Source organism: Strongylocentrotus purpuratus, unplaced genomic scaffold (assembly GCF_000002235.5).
Source record: "Strongylocentrotus purpuratus isolate Spur 01 unplaced genomic scaffold, Spur_5.0 spur5_scaffold_5, whole genome shotgun sequence".
NCBI classification, from domain to species: Eukaryota; Metazoa; Echinodermata; class Echinoidea; order Camarodonta; family Strongylocentrotidae; genus Strongylocentrotus; species Strongylocentrotus purpuratus.
In genome coordinates, this window is record NW_022145611.1 from 14,364,217 (window position 1) to 14,378,985 (window position 14,769).

Genomic DNA, 14,769 nt, shown 5'->3' on the forward strand with positions numbered 1-14,769 from the left:
CAGGAATGAAGAGCATGAAGTGGGCCAGTTTGAATACCAACATTTGTAATAGGCTATGATTTGAATCTAATGCATGCAAAACTGTCTGGCTGTCTTTTCCTGTGTCAGTTTCGGTCCCTTCTTTGGTTAGTAAAGAGACCACTTTGTGCCCGGGACCACCTGTAAAATTTGTCAACAATCTTCACATTGCTAGCAGGTTTTACAGGTAGTTGACAACCAACTTCATCAGCTGAGAAGCACAGAGTGTTGTCTCAACACAACATTGTAAACCATGGATTATTATGAGGTGAAAAGAGATGAATGGAATGATGTCGCTGAAACACATGTATTAAAGCATTAAAAACTGAGAAATATCTGCCAAAACAGGGACAAAGTAAGAACAACAACAAAAATTTAAAAAAGACCAACCAACCAAGGTGCTGGCACCTAAAGGGCAATACAACATTCTTGTTTAGGCCTAGTAATACCTCAAGGAGTTCTTTACATCTTGCGATAACAAGGGTAATACCTCTAATTAAAAAGCATTGACCTATTAACCAAAACTCTAGTCAAATTCTTCCAATGATGATACATACTATCATCAAGTTTGAACCCAATTACAATAGCACGGGTAAAACCTTTAGTTTCAGGAATTGATCTTAGACCCCATTTACCCAAAATCTGATCAGATCATTTTCCTAGGGCGGTACATATACTATCAGTTTGAGCCTCATATCTCTAGTGTGGTTCTTGAGATATTGCGACTGACTAAAATTTTGGTCTCCAATTATGTACAAGTCTGTAGAAAGGAAAATATTCTGTGGTTTTTAAAATCACCAAAACAATTAAAAATGACAATATGGCATCTCCTGTATGAACATGAGACTGACCTTGTGCAAAGACTGAATACGGGCTTCTTGAGGCATGAAAGTCTTCTAGAGAAACTTTTGAGCTTGATGTTCTGGAGGTCAACTAGGGTCAAAAGGGGAGGGACCCCTCCTGGGTATCATGGGTGGCCTCCGGCTCCTGTAAAAAAAGAAGACAAAATTGGGATTCCAGATTAGCATGAAAATGCATTCATTTGCTATGAGGCCAGTTACAGAAGTGATCAACAGTACATACATGTACATGTACATGTACATGTATATATTTACCGAGGGCCAACATGGAATAAAGCCCCAGAGACCTACATGTATGTTGATCTCAATCAGCTTCTGCACAACTTTCTTTTTCAATCTTGTGGACTTTTGGTCTCCTGGGTTGTTCCTTTTTTAAATCTTTAAGTCTTGAAACCTTTTAATATCAGACTTGTGAATTATTTATGTGCATGCTTTATGTATAAGCCTTATTTGACGATTCACCGACATTGTATGCTTTCACACACAATTATTTTTAAAAACGATTCCAAAAGGGATCTTTATGACTTAATAGGCCCATTATGAGTGTCTTCCTCAGTGGCCTATCTATGGGGGTGGCAGAGGGGGCACGTGCCCTGGGCGGCACTTGAAGGGCCGCAAACAATAAACAAGAGGTCCACTGACCTTATGCTCAACTGAGCTGATGAAATAAGAGCTTCACATTCTTCCCCAACCCTCTAGGGAGATGGGATTTCTGGTATGATGTAACACATAAACAGGGCACACTGCCTCAAAGCCATATGGAGAGGCTCTTCTTAAATACCTTTTGATCCCTTCTGCCTCTATAATTTGCTATAAAGTCACATATCCAACAATGCCTTTCATAGAGGAATAATAATATTTAAAACATCTTTAATTCTTGCTACTGAGAAAACCAATTAAGATTCCTTATTCTATTAAAGAATTTTCAAACAATGTTTAGTTAGAATCCAATGATGATTTTTGTCTGTGATATAATAATAATAATAATACATAACATTTATTAGACGCTTAATACGGGTGTTTCCAAGCGCACCATTGTCAGACTTAAGATTACCAACTAAAGCTTATAATAAACACAAAAAATATAAATCTGTTCTTTATTCAATAAATCATGCATGTTATAACAAAAATAAAAATGAGATCAAACATAAGGACAAACATAAGATCAAACAAACAAAGAATAAGATGGTGAGCACCTCCTTTGACCGACTCACAACTGCAGAATATCTTTCATGAATTAAAAAGGTGCGTTTTCAGCAAGGACTTAAACTGGTCAAGAGAATGAGTATTATGAATATGCGCTGGTAATTTATTCCAAAGGATAGGGGCATTTACTGAAAAAGCTTGATCGCCATATTTTGTAACACAACAAGGTCCAAGGGTTAACTGCAAGGTTGATGATGATCGAAGAGGTCTTAAAGAACTAGAAGAACGTAAGGAAATCAAATCTGAAAGATATTTAGGGGCTTGGCCATGGAGAATTTTGTATGTCAGAAGAAGAACTTTTAATGTTATACGATGGTGTATGGGAAGCCAATGGAGAGAACGCAATATTGGGGTTATGTGCTCAAATTTTCTCAAGAGAGTTACAAGCCTTGCAGCAGAATTCTGAATTCTTTGGAGTGGAAGTAAGTATGAATGAGGAAGGCCAGAAAAAAATGAATTACAATAATCAAGGTGGGAGGATACAAAGGCAAAGGTTAATTTTGCAGTTGTGGGTTGGTCAAATAGTTTCCTAATTTTCCCAATTTTAAAGATTCCAAAAGATGCAGATTTACAAACGTTTTTTAATATGCTGCTGAAATGTAAGATTTTTGTCGATTAAAACACCAAGGTCTCGAACATATTCACAACCCTTCAGTGAACCCTCTCCGGTAACCAAGTCGGGGAAGGAATCAGCGTTTCTGAATTTGGAAGTAATGTGGATCATTTCAGATTTTTGTTCATTAAGGCAAAGTCTATTGCTAGAAGACCAGAACCTAATGTCTTCAAGGCAACTGCTAAGTTTCTGAGTCACATCATCCTTCCCATTAGGCTTAAGAGTTACATAAATCTGAGTGTCGTCAGCGTACATCGCATGCTGAATCCCCTAGTGAGAATCAATGACCTGAGACAGTGGGCTGGTGTAGAGAAGAAAGAGAAGCGGGCCGGTTACGGTACCTTGAGGAACGCCACAGATCAGTGGAAATGTTGCAGAAGGCGTGGTAGTGCATGCTAGACTGTGCCCCTAAAGCTTTCCAGAGATGGAGCAATATAATAATAATCCCCTCTTTGTCTTGTGTGAGCTGGCAAGGTAAAATGTATGTCCATCCTGACACCTGGCATTTTGGGAACTTCCAGTGTTTTACCTGTATCCTTTGAATGCGGGATTGGTGTCCTACAGGTGGAAAAAGTAAACATCTTTATTGTTCAGGGGGGATGAATGAATAGATTAAGTAATGATTAAGTAAGGATATACGCCACTGCAGGAGCGCTGAGGGGTCATAGTAGGATGTAACGTCCACGAGAGCCGGTATAGAAACAGATATGTCTAGAATATTAAAGCAGTCCATAAGACTTTTATATACCGAATTCCACAAAATAGTCTACAAACCATATTTGCCTTATTATCCTTTACTTGAATAAAGGTTGGTTAAAACATCACAGATAATCTGAGACACTTGTCTGTAAGTGTTTAATCTTCGTTGGAAAGTTGCCTGAGTTTTTTAATCATTTGGGAATCGCAAGACATTGATCTACATTTGCCACACTCCACCCAGGTGAAGTAAATGGGTACCTGGTAGGAATTTATTCCTTGAAATGCTAGAGCGCCGTATGGCAGCTGTGCTAAAGCCAGGGTAATAATCGGGAGCGCCAGGAGGGTCAAATCTGACTGACATGAGCGCTATACAAGAACCCACTATTATTATTATTATTGTATCATATCTGTGCTCACACAAAGAAACTTGTTACAAGTAAACCAATGGGGATCTCAGCAATATGGGGAGGGGGGTGGAGGACTTGCTTAATACAGGCTCTCTATTAAATAAAGAGAAATAAAAACTATAATTTCAGTCGGACATATCATAGTCGACAAAAAGGGGTGTATATTACCTACTTCGTTTTAAGGGGTTTTATCAATTATGAACATTATGCATAATTGTCTCAGGGGGATGAGAAGAGGAAGGGCACAGTGATGTAGACAGGATGGTTAGGGGCTAGTGGAGGGGCGGTGGGGGGAAGGGTCGAGAGGGTCGGGTAGGGGCCTTAATTGGACAAAAAGGGGTGTATATTACCTACTTCGTTTTAAGGGGTTTTATTAAATATGAACAGTGAGCAGGATTGTTCGAGGGTGATGAGAAGAGGAACGGCATATTCATATACCGGGAGCATGGATTATTAGAGGCTATTGGAGGGGCGGGGGGGGGGAGGGGGGAGGGGTAGTGGGGGGTTGGGTAGAGGCGTTTATTGGACAAAAGGGGTGTATATTACCTACTTCGTTTTAAGGGGTTTTAGATTATTAGGGACTAGTAGAGGGGGCGCTGGGTTTGGGGGGGGGCCTTAAAATGAAGTAGGTAATATACACCACTTTTTGTCCAATTAACACCCCTACCCAACCCCCTCGACCCCTTCCCCCACGGCCCCTAACCATCCTGGCTACAACACTGTGCCCTTCTTCTCATCACCCTCAGACAATTCTGCCCAATATATGTTCATAATTAATAAAACCCCTTAAACAAAGTAGGTAATATACACCCCTTTTTGTCCAATTAAGGCCCTACCCGACCCGACCCCTCCCCCCCCCCCCCCACCACTAGTCCCTTCCTATCCAGGCTACATAACTGTGCCCTTCCTCTTCTCATCAACCTCAAACAATACTGCCCTCTGTTCATAATAAATAAAAACCCTTAAAACAAGTAGGTAAATATACACCCCTTTTTGTCCAATTAAGGCCCCTACCCGACACCCCGACCCCTCCCCCCCCCCCCCTCCCCACCACTAGTCCCTTCCTATCCAGGCTACATAACTGTGCCCTTCCTCTTCTCATCAACCTCAAACAATACTGCCCTATGTTCATAATAAATAAAACCCTTAAAACAAAGTAGGTAATATGCACCCCTTTTTGTCCTATTAACGCCCCTACCCGACCCCCGACCCCCACCCCCCCTCCAATAGCCCCCTATAATCCAGGCTACATGATATGCTGTACTTCCTCTTCTCATCAACCTCAAACAATACTGCCCTATGTTCATAATAAATAAAACCCCTTAAAATGAAGTAGGTAATATGCACTTCTTTATATCCAATTAACGCGCCCCTACCCGACCCTTCCCCCACCGCCCCTCCACTAGCCCTTAATAATCCAGGCTACATGAATATGCTGTACCTCTACTCATCACCCTCAGACAATCCTGCCCACTGTTCATATTTAATAAAACCCTTAAAACGAAGTAGGTAATATACACCCCTTTTTGTCCAATTAAGGCCCCCCCCCCGAACCCTCCCCCCCACCGCTCCTCCAATAGCCCCTAATAATCCAGGCTACATGAACATGCCATTCCTCTTCTCATCACCCTCAGACAATCCTGCCCACTGTTCATATTTAATAAAAACCCTTAAAATGAAGTAGGTAATATACTCCCTTTTTGTCCAATTAAGGCCCCTACCCGACCCCCCGACCCCTCCCCCCCCCCCCCCCACCACAAGTCCCTTCCTATCCAGGCTACATGACTGTGCCCTTCCTCTTCTCATCACCTCACACAATACTGCCCTCTGTTCATAATAAATAAAACCCTTAAAACGAAGTAGGTAAATATACACCCCTTTTTGTCCAATTAAGGCCCCTACCCGACACCCCGACCCCTCCCCCCCCCCCCCACCACTAGTCCCTTCCTATCCAGGCTACATAACTGTGCCCTTCCTCTTCTCATCAACCTCAAACAATACTGCCCTCTGTTCATAATAAATAAAAACCCTTAAAACGAAGTAGGTAAATATACACCCCTTTTTGTCCAATTAAGGCCCCTACCCGACACCCCGACCCCTCCCCCCCCCCCACCACTAGTCCCTTCCTATCCAGGCTACATAACTGTGCCCTTCCTCTTCTCATCAACCTCAAACAATACTGCCCTATGTTCATAATAAATAAAACCCCTTAAAACGAAGTAGGTAATATGCACTTCTTTATATCCAATTAACGCCCCTACCCGACACCCCGACCCTTCCCCCCCCCCCACCACTAGTCCCTTCCTATCCAGGCTACATAACTGTGCCCTTCCTCTTCTCATCAACCTCAAACAATACTGCCCTATGTTCATATAAATAAAAAACCCCTTAAAATGTAGTAGGTAATATGCACTTCTTTATATCCAATTAAGGCCCCTACCCGACCCTACCCCCCACCGCCCCCTCCAATAGCCCTTAATAATCCAGGCTACATGAATATGCTGTACCTCTACTCATCACCCTCAGACAATCCTGCCCACTGTTCATATTTAATAAAAACCCTTAAAACGAAGTAGGTAATATACTCCCCTTTTTGTCCAATTAGGGCCCTACGCGACCCCCCCCCCCCCGAACCCTCCCCCCACCCCTACTCCAATAGCCCCTAATAATCCAGGCTATATGACACGCCGTCCCTCTTCTCATCACCCTCAAACAATCCTGCCCACTGTTCATATTTAATAAAAAACCTTAAAACGAAAGTAGGTAATATAGACCTCGTTTTGTCCAATTAAGGCCCCTACCCGACCCCCCACCCCCTCCCCCCCCCCACCACAAGTCCTTTCCTATCCAGGCTACATGACTGTGCCCTTCCTCTTCTCATCAACGTCAAACAATACTGCCTGCTCTGTTCATAATAAACTAGATGGAATTTTGACTGCGCGCAGTCGAAAATGATGCCTCCGCATAGAGCAATTTAAACAGTTTGGAGTTTAATCTCCATGGTTCTTGAGATATCATGATAACAATCTCAATGTATGGAATTTCATAAGTTGACCTCTGTGACCCTTGACCTTTGACCTACGTGCTCCAAAAATCTAATCAGATTGTCTTCCTATGGTGATACCACTATCATTAGTTTGAAGTTTAAATCTCTAGTGGTTCTTGAGATATTATGATAACAATCTCAATGTATGGAATTTCATAAGTTGACTTCTGTGACCCTTGACCTTTGACCTACGTGCTCCAAAATCTAATCAGATTGTTTTCCTATAGTGATACACACTATCACTAAGTTGAAGTTTAAATCTCCAGTGGTTCTTGAGATATCATGATACATCTCAATGTATAGAATTTCATAATTTGACCTCTGTGACCCTTGACCTTTGACATACGTGCTCCAAAATCTAATCAGATCGTTTTCCTATAGTGATACACACTATCACTAAGTTTGAAGTTTAAATCTCGAGTGGTTCTTGAGATATCATGATAACAATCTCAATGTATGGAATTTCATAAGTTGACCTCTGTGACCCTTGACCTTTGACATACGTGCTCCAAATCTAATCAGATCGTCTTCCTATGGTGATACATACTATCCTTAAGTTTGAAGTTTAAATCTCAAATGGTTCTTGAGATATCGCGCTAACAAACTCAATACAAGGAATTTCATAAGTTGACCTCTGTGACCTGTGACCTTTGACCTACGTACTCCAAAATCTAATCAGATCGTCTTCCTATGGTGATAAATACTATTCCTGAGTCTTAAGTTTAAATCTTAAATGGTTCTTGAGATATTGTGATAACGGTCAAACGGGACGGACGGACGGACGTACGGACGGACGGACGGACGTACGGACGGACGTACGGACGTACGGACGGACAACCCGAAAACATGATGCCTCCGGCACCACCTTCGGTGGCGGAGGCATAAAAAAACCCTTAAACAAAGTAGGTAAATATACACCCCTTTTTGTCCAATTAAGGCCCCTACCCGACACCCCCGACCCCTCCCCCCCCCCCCCCCCACCACCACTATCCCTTCCTATCCAGGCTACATAACTGTGCCCTTCCTCTTCTCATCAACCTCAAACAATACTGCCCTATGTTCATAATAAATAAAACCCCTTAAAACAAAGTAGGTAATATGCACTTCTTTATATCCTATTAACGCCCGTCCCCCCCCCCCCCCCCCCCAGCGCCCCCACCACTAGCCTCTAATAATCCAGGCTACATGAATATGCTGTCCCTTTACTCATCACCCTTCGACAATCCTGCCCACTGTTCATAATTAATAAAACCCCCTTAAAACGAAGTAGGTAATATGCACTCCTTTAAATCCCATTAACAATCCTTCCCCGACCCCTCCCCCACCCCAACCCCCCCCCCCCCCCCAGCGCCTCCACCACTAGCCCCTAATAATCCAGGCTACATGAATATGCCGTCCCTATACTTATCACCCTCAGACAATCCTGTTTACTGTTCATATTTAATAAAACCCCTTAAAACGAAGGAGGTAATATGTACTCCTTTTTATCCCGTTAATGACCCTTCCCCCCCCGCCCCCCGCCCCCTCCCCCACACCGCCCCCACCACTAGCCCTAATAATCCATGCTATATGAATTGGCCGTCCCCCTTCTCATCACCCTCAGACAATCCTGTTTACTGTTCATATTTAATAAAACCCCTTAAAATGAAGTAGGTAATATGCACCTCTTTATATCCAATTAAGTCCCTTCCCCCCCCCCCCCCAGCTTCCCCACTACTACCCACCCCCCTTAAATCCAGGCTACATGATATGCTGTCACTGTACTCATCACCCTCAACAATCCTGCCCACTGTTCATATTTAATAAAAACCCTTAAAACGAAGTAGGTAATATAGACCTCGTTTTGTCCAATTAAGGCCCCTACCCGACCCCCGCCCTTGACCCCCCCCCCCCCCCCCCCACCACAAGTCCCTTCCTATCCAGGCTACATGACTGTGCCCTTCCTCTTCTCATCAACCTCACACAATACTGCCCTCTGTTCATAATAAATAAAAACCCTTAAAACGAAGTAGGTAAATATACACCCCTTTTTGTCCAATTAAGGCCCCTACCCGACACCCGACCCCTCCCCCCCCCCCCCCCCACCACTAGTCCCTTCCTATCCAGGCTACATAACTGTGCCCTTCCTCTTCTCATCAACCTCAAACAATACTGCCCTGTTTCATAATAATAAAACCCTTAAAACGAAGTAGGTAAATATACACCCCTTTTTGTCCAATTAAGCCCCCCTACCCGACACCCCGAACCCTCCCCCCCCCCCCCCCCACCACTAGTCCCTTCCTATCCAGGCTACATAACTGTGCCCTTCCTCTTCTCATCAACCTCAAACAATACTGCCCTATTTCATAATACATAAAACCCCTTAAAACGAAGTAGGTAATATGCACTTCTTTATATCCAATTAACGCCCGTACCCCCCCCCCCAGCGCCCCCACCACTAGCCTCTAATTATCCAGGCTACATGAATATGCCGTCCCTATACTCATCACCCTCAACAATCCTGTTCACTGTTAATATTTAATAAAACCCCTTAAAACCAAGTAGGTGATATGCACTCCTTTATATCCCATTAACGACCCTTCCCCCGCCTCGCTCCCTCCCCCACCCTCCGCCCCCCCCCCCCTAGCCCCTAATAATCCAGGCTATATTAATATGCCATCCCTCTTTTCATCACCCTCAAACAATCCTTCCCACTGTTCATATTTAATAAAACCCCTTAAAACGAAGTAGGTTATATGCACTTCTTTATATACAATTAACGCCCGTCCCCCCCCCCCCCCCCCGCCCCCACCACTAGCCTCTAATAATCCAGGCTACATGAATATGCTGCTTCCCTTTACTCATCACCCTTCGACAATCCTGCCCACTGTTCATAATTACCAAACCCCCTTAAAACGAAGTAGGTAATATGCACTCCTTTAAATCCCATTAACAACCCTTCCCCGACCCCTCCCCCACCCCACCCCCCCCCCCCCCCCCCCAGCGCCTCCACCACTAGCCCCTAATAATCCAGGCTACATGAATATGCCGTCCCTATACTTATCACCCTCAGACAATCCTGTTTACTGTTCATATTTAATAAAACCCCTTAAAACGAGGAGGTAATATGTACTCCTTTTTATCTCCGTTAATGACCCTTCCCCGCCCCCGCCCCCTCCCCCTCCCCCCCCCCCCCCCACTAGTCCCTTCCTATCCAGGCTACATAACTGTGCCCTTCCTCTTCTCATCAACCTCAAACAATACTGCCCTCTGTTCATAATAAATAAAAACCCTTAAAACGAAGTAGGTAAATATACACCCCTTTTTGTCCAATTAAGGCCCCTACCCGACACCCCCCGACCCCTCCCCCCCCCCCCCCACCACTAGTCCCTTCCTATCCAGGCTACATAACTGTGCCCTTCCTCTTCTCATCACCCTCACACAATCCTGCCCACTGTTCATATTTAATAAAACCCCTTAAAACGAAGTAGGTAATATGCACTTCTTTATATCCAATTAACGCCCGTCCCCCCCCCCCCCCCAGCGCCCCCACCACTAGCCTCTAATTATCCAGGCTACATGAATATGCCGTCCCTATACTCATCACCCTCAGACAATCCTGTTCACTGTTAATATTAATAAAACCCCTTAAAACGAAGTAGGTGATATGCACTCCTTTATATCCCATTAACGACCCTTCCCGGCCTCGCTCCCTCCCCCACCCTCCGCCCCCCCCCCCCTAGCCCCTAATAATCCAGGCTATATTAATATGCCATCCCTCTTTTCATCACCCTCAAACAATCCTTCCCACTGTTCATATTTAATAAGACCCCTTAAAACGAAGTAGGTTATATGCACTTCTTTATATACAATTAACGCCCGTCCCCCCCCCCCCAGCGCCCCCACCACTAGCCTCTAATAATCCAGGCTACATGAATATGCTGTCCCTTTACTCATCACCCTTCGACAATCCTGCCCACTGTTCATAATTACCAAACCCCCTTAAAAACGAAGTAGGTAATATGCACTCCTTTAAATCCCATTAACAACCCTTCCCCGACCCCTCCCCCACCCCACCCCCCCCCCCCCCCAGCGCCTCCACCACTAGCCCCTAATAATCCAGGCTACATGAATATGCCGTCCCTATACTTATCACCCTCAGACAATCCTGTTTACTGTTCATATTTAATAAAACCCCTTAAAACGAAGTAGGTAATATGCACCTCTTTATATCCAATTAAGTCCCTTCCCCCCCCCCCCCCAGCTTCCCCACTACTACCCCCTTATAATCCGGGCTACATGAATATGCTGTCACTGTACTCATCACCCTCACACAATCCTGCCCACTGTTCATATTTAATAAAAACCCTTAAAACGAAGTAGGTAATATAGACCTCGTTTTGTCCAATTAAGGCCCCTACCCGACCCCCGACCCTTGACCCCCCCCCCCCCACCACAAGTCCCTTCCTATCCAGGCTACATGACTATGCCCTTCCTCTTCTCATCAACCTCACACAATACTGCCCTCTGTTCATAATAAATAAAAACCCTTAAAACGAAGTAGGTAAATATACACCCCTTTTTGTCCAATTAAGGCCCCTACCCGACACCCCGACCCCTCCCCCCCCCCCCCACCACTAGTCCCTTCCTATCCAGGCTACATAACTGTGCCCTTCCTCTTCTCATCAACCTCAAACAATACTGCCCTCTGTTCATAATAAATAAAAACCCTTAAAACGAAGTAGGTAAATATACACCCCTTTTTGTCCAATTAAGGCCCCTACCCGACACCCCGACCCCTCCCCCCCCCCCCACCACTAGTCCCTTCCTATCCAGGCTACATAACTGTGCCTTTCCTCTTCTCATCAACCTCAAACAATACTGCCCTATGTTCATAATACATAAAACCCCTTAAAACGAAGTAGGTAATATGCACTTCTTTATATCCAATTAACGCCCGTCCCCCCCCCCCAGCGCCCCCACCACTAGCCTCTAATTATCCAGGCTACATGAATATGCCGTCCCTATACTCATCACCCTCAGACAATCCTGTTCACTGTTAATATTTAATAAAACCCCTTAAAACGAAGTAGGTGATATGCACTCCTTTATATCCCATTAACGACCCTTCCCGGCCTCGCTCCCTCCCCCACCCTCCGCCCCCCCCCCCTAGCCCCTAATAATCCAGGCTATATTAATATGCCATCCCTCTTTTCATCACCCTCAAACAATCCTTCCCACTGTTCATATTTAATAAAACCCCTTAAAACGAAGTAGGTTATATGCACTTCTTTATATACAATTAACGCCCGTCCCCCCCCCCCCCCCCAGCGCCCCCACCACTAGCCTCTAATAATCCAGGCTACATGAATATGCTGTCCCTTTACTCATCACCCTTCGACAATCCTGCCCACTGTTCATAATTACCAAACCCCTTAAAAACGAAGTAGGTAATATGCACTCCTTTAAATCCCATTAACAACCCTTCCCCGACCCCTCCCCCACCCCACCCCCCCCCCAGCGCCTCCACCACTAGCCCCTAATAATCCAGGCTACATGAATATGCCGTCCCTATACTTATCACCCTCAGACAATCCTGTTTACTGTTCATATTTAATAAAACCCCTTAAAACGAAGGAGGTAATATGTACTCCTTTTTATCCCGTTAATGACCCTTCCCGCCCCCGCCCCCTCCCCACACACCGCCCCCACCACTAGCCCCTAATAATCCATGCTATATGAATTTGCCGTCCCCCTTCTCATCACCCTCAAACAAGCCTGCCAACTGTTCATATTTAATAAAACCCCTTAAAACGAAGTAGGTAATATGCACCTCTTTATATCCAATTAAGTCCCTTCCCCCCCCCCCCCAGCTTCCCCACTACTACCCCCTTATAATCCGGGCTACATGAATATGCTGTCACTGTACTCATCACCCTCACACAATCCTGCCCACTGTTCATAATTACTAAAACCCCTTAAAACGAAGTAGGTAATATGTACTCCTTTTTATCCCGTTAACGCCCCTTCCTGCCCCTCCTCCCTCCCTACCCACCGCCCCCACCACTAGACCCTAATAATCCAGGCTATATGAATATGCTGTCTCTCTTCTCATCACCCTCAAACAATCCCACCCACTGTTCCTATTTAATAAAAAAAAACGAAAAACGAAAAAAGGTAATATACGATTATACGCATAGACCCTACATTCACTCTTGAAAGCAGGCCATTAAACAATCAATTATCAAGTAGGTCTGTAGATTCAAAAACCAGTGTGTCACTTTAAACCTGTGCGTGGGCGCCCAGGAGCAGGGCCGTATGACACGACATAATAGATATATGCATGTAGAGCTGTTGACTGAAGTTAGGAACCGAAAATAATAAAATACCCTAAAGTATAGGATAACCACTAAACCTAATCCTAACTAAACTAGTCTAGACTAGTAACTCTAACAACCCTAAATCCTAGGCCTAGGGCTTCGACGTTTAATTTTATGTTCTCTCCACGCTAGAGTCATGGGTCAAAGTTTGGATATACTTCTGATCTATCGCGAAGTTTCTTACGTAACACTAAACCTAACCCTAATCCTAACTATTAATAGTAACCCTAACCCTAATCCCAACCCTAACCCTAATCCCAACCCTAACCCTAGCCTAGGCTAGAGGGCTTCAACGTTTATCTTCATCATTTACATAGCCTAGACTAGTGAGGTATTCTAAAGTTAAGCAGCTCATTTGAGCTACTTGTGCTTAAGACATTTAGGGCCTTTTCAATTATACTTACCGGTACGATAAATAACACAAACGCCGAGCTGAGCTGAGCTGAGTACTTGAGTCCGATACACAGTCAGTCTGGCGGAGGAGAAGCCAGCGGCACCTAGGGTTAGCCCCCGGCCTACGCTCGGGGATATTCAGTGTAGCAAAGCCGATAAATTGCTGTCTGTAGCCCCTTCTCTTGTGTAGTAATTTCTCGAGTTTCGCGGACTTTCTTGCAATGCACATGTAATGAACACATTTTGGTGATTTCTCTCTAATAGTAGTCGACATGTCATAGCACAAACTAATTCCTTTGACTATTGAATCCGGGAAACGATCATCGTAGATACTAAACCTAAGTCAAGAGCATGAAATTCGCATAATACATAACCCATGTTAAGTGTGTATGTTGAATGTAAAATGTACACGGCCTGGTCAATAGATGGCGCTCTCTGAGAGTATTAAAATTCTTTTAAATTATTCGAATTTCAAACTAATTTTTGGTGATGAAAATATAAAATTATCGAAATGAACAAAAGGTAATATGAAATATTAAGTCTTGAATTATAGCTTTTCATAAAAACTGTGTTAAGCCATGGGATATTTTCACGAATAACAGCATTCAAACTGAGCAATACAAAATAAGGTTTGCATAGGCTCAGTACATAGAGATAATAGAAATGCTAAAATTTGGTATGATGTTTTTTATAATTCAGAGAGTTAATTTTTCATATTCTCTAAAAGATAGAGTTATATCATGTCAATTTTAAGAGTTTTCAATATATTTCCAGTCAATGCACAAAAATTGAAGGCTGAAAAACGGTTTTCAAAAAGTGAAAAATGAGGCACGGATGCAATTATCAAAATACTCTCTCTTTGACAAAAAAAGTCTTCCATCCTAATTTTAACTTTTAAAAATACTAAATAACAAAAAAGTCACAAAAAATAACATAGAAAATACTCTTAGGCATACCTAAATTGTAAATAAAAAGGTTTGGTGCCAATGCAATGATCTTTTCTAGAGATATTATCATTTTCTTGATTTGAAGATAATGCTCATTTTGCAGTGTTATGTCTACAGTAAACAAAAGAAGTCTAATGCATCTTTTCTGATAAGTATAAAAGAGAGGACATATTTTTTCAAATTAAAACCGGAACAGTTTTAAAGAGCAGAAAAAGTTCTCT

General features: G+C 43.6%; 1 long non-coding RNA gene across 1 annotated transcript; it reads right to left on the reverse strand.

Annotated features, from left to right (window-relative positions):
• Positions 1 to 661: 661 nt before the first annotated feature.
• LOC105442494 lies at positions 662 to 14,188 on the reverse strand. The gene is made up of 3 exons (XR_004066681.1): positions 13,613 to 14,188; positions 3,039 to 3,255; positions 662 to 1,005 (listed from the first exon to the last, which is right to left on the reverse strand). It is a non-coding gene; the product is annotated as an uncharacterized LOC105442494 (long non-coding RNA).
• Positions 14,189 to 14,769: the final 581 nt, after the last annotated feature.